The sequence below is a fragment of the Lathyrus oleraceus genome, chromosome 5, assembly GCF_024323335.1.
Source record: "Lathyrus oleraceus cultivar Zhongwan6 chromosome 5, CAAS_Psat_ZW6_1.0, whole genome shotgun sequence".
NCBI lineage: Eukaryota > Viridiplantae > Streptophyta > Magnoliopsida > Fabales > Fabaceae > Lathyrus > Lathyrus oleraceus.
Genome location: NC_066583.1, coordinates 450,235,289 through 450,247,487, shown reverse-complemented (window position 1 = coordinate 450,247,487; position 12,199 = coordinate 450,235,289).

The following is a 12,199-nucleotide window of genomic DNA, read 5'->3' as shown; positions in this document are numbered from 1 at the left end:
AAATATGGCCAAGCAAGTTATTGTAAGGTTTATCAAAAATCAAATTACATTTCGTTATGGTGTGCTAAGTAAGATCATTACTGATAATGGATCAAAGTTGAATAATACTATGGTAGAAGCTCTTTGCAAAGACTTCAAGATCGCACATCATAATTCTTCTCCCTACAGACCCAATATGAATGGGGTTGTTGAAGCTGCAAACAAAAACATTAAGAAGATCATTTAGAAGATGGTTATAACATACAAAGATTGGCATGAGATACTCCTATTTTCTTTGCATGGGTACCGTACATCCATCCGCACTTCAATAGGGGCAACCCCTTTCTCTCCCGTTTATGGCATGGAAGTTGTGCTCCCCATGGAGGTTGATATCTGGTTATTGCGTCTCTTGATGGAAGCCAAGTTGACAGAAGCTGAATGGTGTCAGACCAGATATGACCAGTTGAATTTGATTGAAGAAAAGAGGTTGATTGCCATGTGTCATGGTCAGTTGTATCAACAGAGAATGAAGAAAGCTTTTGATAAGAAGGTCAAGCCTCGTGTCTTCAAAGAATGTGGCCTCGTGCTCAAGAAGATTCTATCTTTCAAACCTGAATCTACGGGAAAATGGACTCCTAATTATGAAGGACCATATGTTGTTATGAGAGCCTTTTCAAGTGGTGCTTTGATTCTTAAAACTATGGATGGTGAGGACTTCACACGTCCTATGATCTCCAATGCAGTCAAGAAATACTTCTCCTAAAAAGAAAATAACAACTCGCTAAGTTGAAAACCCGAAAGGGTGGCTTAGGCAAAAATGAGCATCTTGGAAGATTGAAAACCCGAAAGGGAGATCCAGGCAAAAGTTAGAGACATAAAACCAAAAATTTATCCCGGTAGATTGAGTACCCCACCTTGGGGAAATCTAGGCAAAAATTAGGGATTATGGTCGATCCTGAACTTTTAAGCAGTTTTGAGCAGTCATTTGGTTCTGATTCATCATTCCCAACCGAAGACAAGCACAATGGATTCTGAAGTTGGTAGGGAGAGTAGTGGTCATTATATTCAACGTAGCCCTTTTCCATGTAAATTACCATTTTTAAACTTTGTAAAGATCCATGGAGTCCCGGCATTTGCGGACTACCATTCTATTAAATAAAGTTGAGCTTTTATCCAATTATGTCGTATTCTTATTCATTTCTGTTTTAAAATTGAATTTTTATGATGATAATTTTGAAATAGATAAATCAATGAATAATCATTTTTCTTAAAATAATAAGGAATTTACTTTAATAATAATAAATTTAAAAAAGGAATGTCAACAAAAATCTCAAGGACAGTAGCTCTTAATATGTGAAACATTGTTGATCTTCCCCAAGCAACGATTTGATGACTTTACCTCCTCAATAGTTCACAGTTCATCCCCAACATGGTTAATAGGTTCCTCCCCAAGCAAGTTATCATCCCCAGAAGAATTAATGTGTTGTCCCCTATGCAATTCATCTTTCCCTAGCCGAGGCATTCTTGTTTTTACATCGGTAAATGAACCCTGGTTTATCTTGGAACCTTTATATGGTCTCCAATTCCTCAACACATTTATTGGTGTGTTGCATAGCCGTGACAGTTTCTCCCATGCGTGAGTCAGATTCGGTTGATGTTTTAGTACCTTGAAATTGGTTTATTTCTCAATCTCCAAGAAGAGTCTGATGACTATTGTCTTCCTTTTGAGGAAGTTTCTGCCGATCTTTGTATCCTCGTGTTGGCTTTTGGTGTATTATGGCAGATTGTTGTATCCCCAATGAAGCCCCACATAGATGTTTTTAGGATGGAGTCCCCAGTAGAGCGTCTGGTTCTCCTCACTTATAGTTTTACCTCTTGTTGTGACTTGAGACCTTAGTGGACTTCCGTTTTTATGATAAAAGCTCTTCTCCCATCCCCAGCAGTATTTGGTTCTGAGCAGTATTGATAGTATCCCCTGCAAGGTTGTCTCCCATTTGATATGGTGTTGACTTAAAATTCCTTGCAGTGATGACTTATGTCTCTGATAGGATCCTCAGCAGATCCTTTTTTGTTCACAACATTTTAGGTTAGACGCATGTTTTCCATGCCTTTTCCCAGCTAGAGTTGATTGGAATATTATTTTGAGTAGGATTTATATCCTTGACGATTTATTTTCATCCCTAGCAGGTTCTCCAGTTTGTGTTTCCATCTTGTTGAGATTAGTCGAGTATACAGTTGTGATGATTCAAATCCTCGTTATTGGTATCCTTTCTGCTCGTTTGTCATCATAATCATATACATACGCATGCATATATATACATGCATAAAATGCAACATCAGATATTTCATTGTGCATTTTTTATCGCATTGACCTTTCTTCTGATCCCCTGCTTTGGTGATATTATTTCCCCATGCAGATTCGATGTGTGTGTCCTCCTTCAATTGTAGAGTGTCAACCCCTTTAAGCAGAAAAAGTTTATCTTTTCTCCTCCCCCTGAGTTAATGCCTCGTGGATGATTATTATTTTAGTTTCGTCCCCAGTTTATTATCTGGATGGAACCACTCCCCTTGAGTTATATCCTCATTGGGTCGAGTCTTGTTTGACCGTTTATTTCTAGTTCTTATCTAGATAGATCTTTTGGTCCCCGAGAGTTTATTACCCAGTAACTGGTAATATTCTTCTTGGTATTGAGTACTTTACCTGTGTTAATTTACCCAGTAACCGATAAAAAGGTAACGAACCTATTTGATTTTCTGCAGTGGATTCTTTTTTTCATTTCCCCAACAAGTGTATCCTTGATATGTTCATCTTAACCGATGACAGATATTCTTCTTTGTGGTATTCTACCCAATAAAAAGGTAGTTGTAATTCCTACTTTCCCCATAAGAGTTCATCCTTGATATGTTCGCTTTAACCGGTGACGGATTTTATCTTCTTTGTGGTATTCTACCCAGTAAAAAGATAGTTGTAATTCCTACTTGCGGTATTCTAACCAATAATGGTAGATATAAATCATATTCTCCCCTCTAAGTCTATCCTTGATATGTTCACTTTAATCGGTGACAAATTTTCTCTTTCTTTGATATTCTACCCAGTAACTAGTAGTTATAATTCATATTTCTCCCAGCAGTTTATCCTTGATATGTTCATCTTAAACGGTGACGAATATTCTTCCCTTTGAGTTTATCCTTGATATGTTCACTTTAATCAGTGACAAATACTCTCTCTTTGGTCTTCTGCCCATTAGAAGGTAGTTGTAATTCCTATTTTTCTTCTTCTTTTCCCCAGTAGGTCATTCTTACCCAGTAACCGATAATGAATATGCCACCTTTTCCTCAGCGAGTCATCTTTGATATGTTTACCCTAATCGGTAATGGATGTCCCTCTGTCCGAGTATATTATCTTCTTACCCAATAACCAGTAGTGGATAATATATCTCTTCTACTCTTGTGTTGAAGTTTTTCTTCCCCCAGTTGAGTTTGGTTTCATATTTCTTTGCAAAATTTATTTCCCTTTGGCGTTTGAGTATTTCAGCCTCATTCTGATTTAAGCATTTCCCCAGCGGGTGTTTCTGGCTGTGTTGGTATTATCCCGATACATGCAGATTTCCCTTTTCCCCAACCGAGTCTTTCCATTAATTTATTTTCATGGAAAATCCCCTAGTGCCGCCAACAGTTTTAAGTCGTAGTCTGGCCTACGCATAACTTTTATCCCCAGAGTATCTATCTTCCTAGTGAGTTTTCCTTATCGAATGAATTATGCTCCTATGGACTTTCAGTCTCTCTGGATTCTTTTCCTTTGTGGCAATATATTCTTCGCAAAGATTATTTTAACATTCATATCATATGCATCATGAGGTCTCTTAGGGACCAAAATTTGTTTCTTGATGTTGTTATTTAAGTCCGTTCTCTTGAGTTGATACAAAGATTTTAACCTTCACATCCTCAACTAGAATGTCCTTAAATAGGGGCAGTTGTAAGACCCCAATTTTGACCCTAAGATCCCTCATGCTATCTCATCATTTTACATTAGCTTTAGGATCACACCTTGGTATCCTCCTCCCCCCTCATTCATTGGGTTTGTATTGGGAGAGACCACCAAGCACATTTGATTGTATCATACTTTATTTTTCTTTGTTTACTAACAAAAATACCAAAAATATGTCTATGTGTAGTTTCATTTCTTTTTGAAGGTAGTATGTGCATCCATTTGTGCCCTATCAAGCTCATACTAGGGTTTGAGTCCCTCAATGAAAGATATCAATCAAGGAAAGGTTCACAATGGTTCTAAGCATCATGTATGGATCCCCATGTTCTTTATTTGTCAATTTGATCAAGAATTCATCAAGAGTTTGAAGCTTATTTGCCTTAGAAGCCCTAATTCATCTAGGTATCTTGTGTGACTTCCTCAGCAAGTTTCTTCATCAATTGGTCAAATATATCAAGGGATAATTCATTTTACATCATATCAAGCATATATTATTCTCCATTAACCCCAAATATCAAATGAACTTCAAGGTTGCAAGTTGGTCCAAGGAGGTTGACCAAAGAAAGTCAACTGGTCAAAATTGGGGTTCCCTAGACCCTATATCCTACAATTTTTGTCATATGAAAATTATTCCAAGAGAAAAGTTACTATTTATGACATTCCAAACAACTTTCATGTTGGCATAAATAGCTTTTTTTTGTAAAGTCATTATTTATGGTGAACGATTATATGTCATTTTGTCTGTGCCCTAGTTAGGAGGTCAACTTCCAAGGACCATAACTTGATCAATATATATGATATGAAGGCCATTAAAGTTTCATGATTAATTTCAATGCGTCTTCTCCAACTTTTATTCTTTGAGAAATGTCAAATTCAACTTGCAAGGGATCGTGCCAAGAGGAAACATTATAGGTCATTTTGGGCAATTACATTGAACAGTCAATTTTCCTCAACTTCTAAAATCCATAACTCCCTCATGCCAAATCCAAATGTTGTCAACTTTATGACCAAATTTAATAGGAATGAAAGAGATAAAACTTTGGTGAAGGAACAATTTTCATTTGAAGCTCATAGCAAAAGTTATTCAAGGTGGAAGAAGTGGTCATTTGACTTTGTACTTAGGAAATTTTCAACTATGTTTGATTTCTCCAACTTCCACCTCAAAATTCATCATGATCCAAGTTCCAAATGTAAACGTCTTCAACGTCAAAGTTGTTCCCCTTCATGCAACTTTCCTAAATAATCCAAGATCTCTTCATTGGACAAGAATTGAGGGACTTGTGCATGGGTTCTTCTCATGGCTTGTTTTGGCAACTTTTAAACTCAATCTCCAATTACCTTTGCATGGCTCCATGTTATGACATCAGTAGCATTTGTGCACGAATTTGGACTCAATGCAATCATCATTTTGGGCCTAATCTATGTCCATCCACCCATGCACATCATATTACTATTTTTGGACAAATTATGGAAAGGTGTGGGAATCAACTCTCATGCTATAAATACATTGCCTTGCTACTCAGAAAGAAGATCCCTCTTGCCCAAGATTTGCACCATTACCTCCTTAACCTCCGTTAAAGGATAAACTTGAAGATTTCACTTGAAATCAAGATTCAATTCTCATTCTGTTTTGAGATTAAAACTCCAAGAATCCAAGCCTTTCATTGATCCATTTCACTTCCTGCAAGCTGTTAGAGTCGAGCCAAGGCAAATTGGAAGCAAGATCAAGCTCAATTGAAGCTACACGAAGGTGAATTTTCTCAAAATTCTCCTCTTCAATTATCCCTCATATCTCAACTATTTGGCATGTTTATTGGTTGTCTGAAGTCCTACCAATGTAGGCAACAAGATTGAGTTGCTTTGAGGTTAAATCGAAGCAACTCAGATCGTGTACCTCAAAATTGAAATCCTCGTATCTTTCAATATACTTAGAATTATGAGAAATTGAGGCCAAATTCGAGCTCCTGAGCTTTTGTCCTCTAAAATAGTATGCTCACTTTTAATTTTCTTGATGGTTGATGGTGGACCAGTCCGGTGAGGTCCATCGGAGAAGATGACCAGAGCCCTAGCTCTGGTGGTGAGTTGGCTTCCTCTCATCCATCTGATCTTGGTCCAAGGATCTAATCTCAGCCTTTAGTTTGCATTACCATAGTTCCCACACGTTGACTAGAGACCATGGTGGATAGCACGCGCGGCCATCAGATTTGCCACCTCAATTAATGAGGGAGATCTAATGGCCCTTGTTTTTTCTATTTTCTTTATAATTTCTGTTTTTCCTTTTAATCCTTATTTTTTTTTTATTCATAGAAATTTCATTTTTAATCCAAAAAATATGTGACTTTCACCAAAAATCTTTAAATATTTCTCTCTTCCATATTTTGAATTAAAATCATTTTTTAGATTAACTTTGATATTTTTTGTGAATTAAATGATTTTGACTTGTTTTTAGATATTTTAAAATACTTCTGACTTTCCAAATATTATGAAATTTTTTGTCTAAGGTCCTTTGACCTTGTTTGACCTAGGATAAACCTTTTGGCCATTTATTTGGTGTTTTGAAGGGATTTGAGGTTTTGACCATTTAAAAATGCATTTTAATTCATGTTAAAATTTATTTTTAATTGTTTAATTGTTTAAAAATTGTTTGAGCCATTTATTTGATCTTGTGATGTTTGACTTTCTGTTTGGCGTTGATCATGATTGATTTGACTTTTGTTTGACCAATACTGTTGGATTTAGGGGATTGATGAAATGTACATTTCATCTTCCAAAATAAATGGATAGTATTTATCAGATGAAATTCCTCCTATGATCAATTTTGGTTTCTATTTCCCATTCCCTCTTTATATCCATCCATATTCTTACCCAATCCATCACTGACCAATGAATTCTCTTCATGTCTAATGTTAGTTGATTCATCAATAACCTTGTGTTAGATGAATCAACATGAGCCTGACTGAGATGGGTCCTTCCCATTTCTTTTAGCGTGTGGTATGTTTTATGAGTTTGGTTCTGTGTAACAAATCTCTAACATACATTAACACCTATATTTTTATTGTCTGGCCTCAGATAGTTGTGACTTCTATATAAGTTCAATTATGATTGCTTAACATAAAGCTAAATTTTCCCCGCAAGGCATAGTATTCTAGTAAGTGAGATTCTAAGTCTCCCATTCTTCATGACATTGTGTGAAAACTTGAACTTTTTTCCATTCATGAGAGATAGTGGCATACTTGTTAATTTATCCAAGTTGAAGCCCTTCTCATGGATGATGTCATGGTTGATGGATTCATTCTTGTGAATGGATGGTTGAGTGTTCTCCAAAGAACGACTTAAACAATTAAAACTCTTCACTAACATTTGACTAATTATTGATTAACTTTCTATTAATGTTGCTTTACTTTTAAGTCATTTACTTTATGCACTTTAAATTTCAGTATCTTTATCATTCATTGCCATTTACATTTCATGGAACTTGTTTATGTTTCAAGTCCTTTTCACTTTGCTCACATGAGCCATATCTTGTGATTGTGTATATTGTTTGCTTGTCTTTGTTTTTGTTTGTGGTCTTAGGACCTTAAAATACTTAATAACAACAAAAACCCTAAAAAATATCTTGGTGGACTGTTGAACTTGATCTGAACTTTTAGACTTAGAACTAGGAAACTTTCCATATGCTAAAGGACTTGGCCAATTCCATCATCAGCGACTGAGCTATCTTTGAAAGTGTCTTTCATCTGATGCAAGATTTGAGTGCCCCTTGGTTCACCTGTCATTTTATCTATGTGGTTAATTGTTATGTTGTTATTTTATTTGTATCTGATGATTGTTTTTGAGAATTTGCCAAGGAAATATTTCATCTGATACATTTGAAGACTGCTTATTATTGGAGTGCTTGCTGGGATACTATGGCTATCTTTATTTGATGCCTTCGCCTTCATATAATTGCTTGGATATTGCTCATGCTTATTGTCTGCTTAAAAGTCCAAAGGAAATGGGTTTCTATCTGACATTCTTGTCTTGTGGATTGCATCCCATTGGTCAGATCTTTTCAACTCTTAACTCTAATTTCTTTCTAGGATAATCTCTTCATCTCCTCCCACATCTTTAATTTTAAATCTCTCCCTCTTTTCAAAACCTTCTTTGTTTGTGTCTTTTAACTTAGACATGTTTTAATGATTAGAAACTTTGGTCTTATGCCAATGAATTTTCAAACTCTTTCTTAAATCAAACTTGTGAATAAACTTAATCATATTGACTTTAATTTCAAAAAGACAAAAAAAGAACTAACAATCTCATTCAATTCTTTGGCCTTTTGTATCTTTTATTTTAAACTCTTGAATAAAGTCAATTCACCAACCTCTTTGAAATTTTTACCATGAATTACGAGGTTTTGACCCCTCATTTTTATGTTGGTACGTAGGCATAAGACCGAAGGTCTTGTCAACCACAAAAATATAATTAATGAACTTTTTGCTCACCCCCCCCCCCCACTCTATATTTTATTAAACATCATTTAGACCAAAAACACTTGCACACAAAAAAGGGCTCCCTAGGAGTACCTAGGACACTTTTGGTGCTAACACCTTCCCTCTATGTAACCAACTCTCTTTCCTGTAATCTCTGACATTTTATTAGTTTTGATTTGAAAACTTATTATCTTTGGACTTTGTTCTTACCTTTCCTTTTTCCTTTGGAAACAATAAAAGCGTGGTAGTGACTCTGATTTTATTGACGTCAAGTTTATCCATAGCTTGATGGTCATAAATTTACCGTTACAGATTCCAAGGTCTCAAGTTACAAGTCCCAAAGCAAAGGTAAAAATCCTAATTCCAAGTCCATAACTCCATAATGATGCCAATGATAGTAACCACAAGTCCATGAGTTAGGAGAAACAATTTTTTTCTTTACTAATTCCTTCTTAACAATGATAATATAGAAAGGTCCAAATGGACAAAGAACAAGATGACATAAACACAAATATATGATATGAACTGCAAACATAAATCATAAAGTAAATGACATGACATAAAAAATAAAGGCATAAAGGTAAAACACTTTAAAGTAAAAGTTAATACAAGTAAAGTGTTAGTAAAAGATGTTAATGAGGATGGAAATATGAACCTATACATATTTTCGTCTTTTTTTGGAGAACACTCAACTATCCACTCACAAGCATGAAAATATGAACCTATACATCATTTGTGAGAAGGGCTCCAACTTGGATAAAAGCGACAAGTATGCCACTAGCTCTCACAAATGGAAAAGGAGCAACATTTTCACATAATACCATGAGGAATAGGAGACTTAAAATCTCACTTATAAAAATGTCATTTCCTTTGGGATAAATTTAGCGCTATGTTAAGCAATCGTAATTGGACTTATGTAGAAGTCACAACTATTTGAGATCGGTCAATAATAACGTTTGTGTTAATACATGCTAAAGAAATGATACGTAAATCATCCTCCTAAAGCTATGCCACACAAGAAAAGAAAAAAATAAAGGTAATGATCAAGCACAAAGGCTAGGAGGATGGTTCATTACTTCAATCCACATTTCATGACACTTAGGATAAACTTATGCACCAATCCAAAGTACCTTAAATGATTCATGATTTCTTAGAAGGTAGATTTGAAATGATGAAAGTTCATTAAGCACCAATCCTCACATCATGAACAAGATAGACACAAATTCATCCAATTGATCAAAAGGAAAAGATGGGGATGGAGAAGAAAGGGGACAAGAAAAGTAACACCCAAATTGAATCACAAATTTGATCAAGTCATCATCAAAATCAATCATTCATTTTGGTAGATTAGGGTTTTCACCCCATCAACACCCAAGATCCATTGAGTTTGATGAGACTTGAAGTTAAAATCATCATGATCCAAGGCCAACAGAAATCCACAAGGTCAAACAAATTTAAAATGCAATTAAATGAAATAAAAACGCATTAAAGGTATTTTAAATTCTTTTTAAAATGGAAATAAAATAGAAAATCCACAAAGTCCTTCAAAACATAAAACAAATGGCCAAGAAAATTATGGAAGGTTGGAAATAAAATGAGAAAAATATAATAAAATTTTCAGAATTTTAAAATGCAGAAAAGTATTTTTAAACCAATTAAAATAAAGGAGAAAAGAGAAAATTCATGAAAAATAGAAAATCAATGAAATAAAATATGGAAAAATAAAAATCAGATGAAGAAAAATAAAATAGAATTTTAGAAATTATTTTGGGATTTTTTGGATAAAAAGTGAAATTACTACGAATTTTTAAAGAAAAAGAAATTTAAAATAATAAAAGAAAAATAATTAAAATCAGAAAAAACCAGGAGCGTTGGATCACGCCTCATTAATTAACGTGGCAGATCCAACACTCCAAATGATGAGAAACATGATGGAGCACGCTCTAAGCAGAACACATGATCCAATTTGAATTTAACCAATAAAAACATTTCAAAATGCCAACGTTTCTCATCCAAACTCAGACTACCTGAGAAATACTTCGGTCATCTTCTCTGGTAGGCTCTCACCGGAGTTTTATAGTTTGGTAACTTCAAGACACGAGACCACCACCATTGTGATCCTCTTCTCATCCCGAATTAAACCCTATACCTCAAATTCATTTATGTGAACTGGGGAAAGGGAATTTTAAAGAAGTTTCATAAACAACCAAGCCACAGAAAATAAAATTAAATGATGAACACGATCAATCAACACCAGATAAGTTAGGGGAAAGCATCAGAGAGTGAAGAACTACATTATGATAACTTGTTTGAGTTCAAATGATGCTCATAACTACCTTATCCAGATGGTGATAAGAAGTTGATGATGCTCGATCTGATTAGAGCAATTGAGAAGGTCTCAGAGCTTGGAAATTATTGCAAAAGTCTCAGAGGATGCCATTGGAGCTAATAGAATCAAGAAAATGGATTGAAACAGACTGAAACTCAAAACGCGATAGTTGAATTTTTTGGAAAAAATTAAAGTTGCAGCAAGGGTTTATTGGCTCTCCAAAGCTTACAAATGAAGGCAATAGGTTCCTATATTTATAGGGAATGTGTTTGGATCCAAATATGTGTGGAATTATGTATAAGTCATGCAAAACGGATTTGATCCAAGTGTGTGAAAAGTGTGACTTGAAACACCTCAAAACTCAGCCAAATGATGTGTTTTAAGTGTCAATTAACTTATGGAGACTTGATTAAACATGTTTAGGACTAAAACACTTGATAATTTGGCTAGGAATTGAGTTTAGTCATGATCAAATTTCGGGCAATGGTGATTTCTTCAATTTCAAGTCACCATGTTGAACTCAATGAGGCATCCTGCTCAAGAGGTTTTTTAATCGCATTCTTTTTTCAATTTGTTAATATCATGGCCAAGATTACAATGAGACAAGAAAGGTTTCATTTGGATGTTTGAGCACAAAGTTATGGTGTGTTGAAGTTGGCATAAAATATTGGTTCCATAACTTGGAAAAATCTGAGTGATTCATGGCTAAAAATGACATATAATGTCCCAATAAGTTCCATGGCCTTCCAAGAATATTTTTACCTTGGTCTTTGAAGCATTGAAGAAAACTTGTAGAGTGTATCACCAATGGAATTTTGCAAAAGGAATCAGCTCCATATGTTGAAAATTGATGACATTATGATCCTTGAAAGTTGGCAAAAGTCACTTAAAAATAGGTCAAATTTCACTAAGTCCACAAATGACCTATAATGTCTCCAAACTTTTGATGATCCTCCAAGCATAATTAGCTTTTGTCATGTAAAGAGAACTTGTAGACGATGTTTAGAAGAGTTATATTCAAAAAGGGGCATTTGAAAATATTGATAATTGAAGGAGTTATGATCCTTGGAACTTTGACTTTAAATGTTGACTTTTAGGTCAAACCTCTTGGAACAAGCTTGTGCACTTGGACTTTCCTTGCATTCCAATGCACATGGGTGATAATATGAACTCAAAATAAGGTGTCCTTTATGGTCTCTTAATCAAATTGGTCAAATCTTGAAGTTACTTGTTGAAGAAGGCATGGAAATAAACACATGAACCTTTGACTTTCTTTGAGAAGTAAGTCATAGAACTTTGAGATGCTCTTGATTGAAAAGCCCTACCTTGCACAATAAACTTTAGGAAAATAAAACATACTTTTATATTTTGATTAGTGGTTAGATAAGCAATTAATCATATAAACACAAAGGTAAACAAATAGGTGCTTAGTAA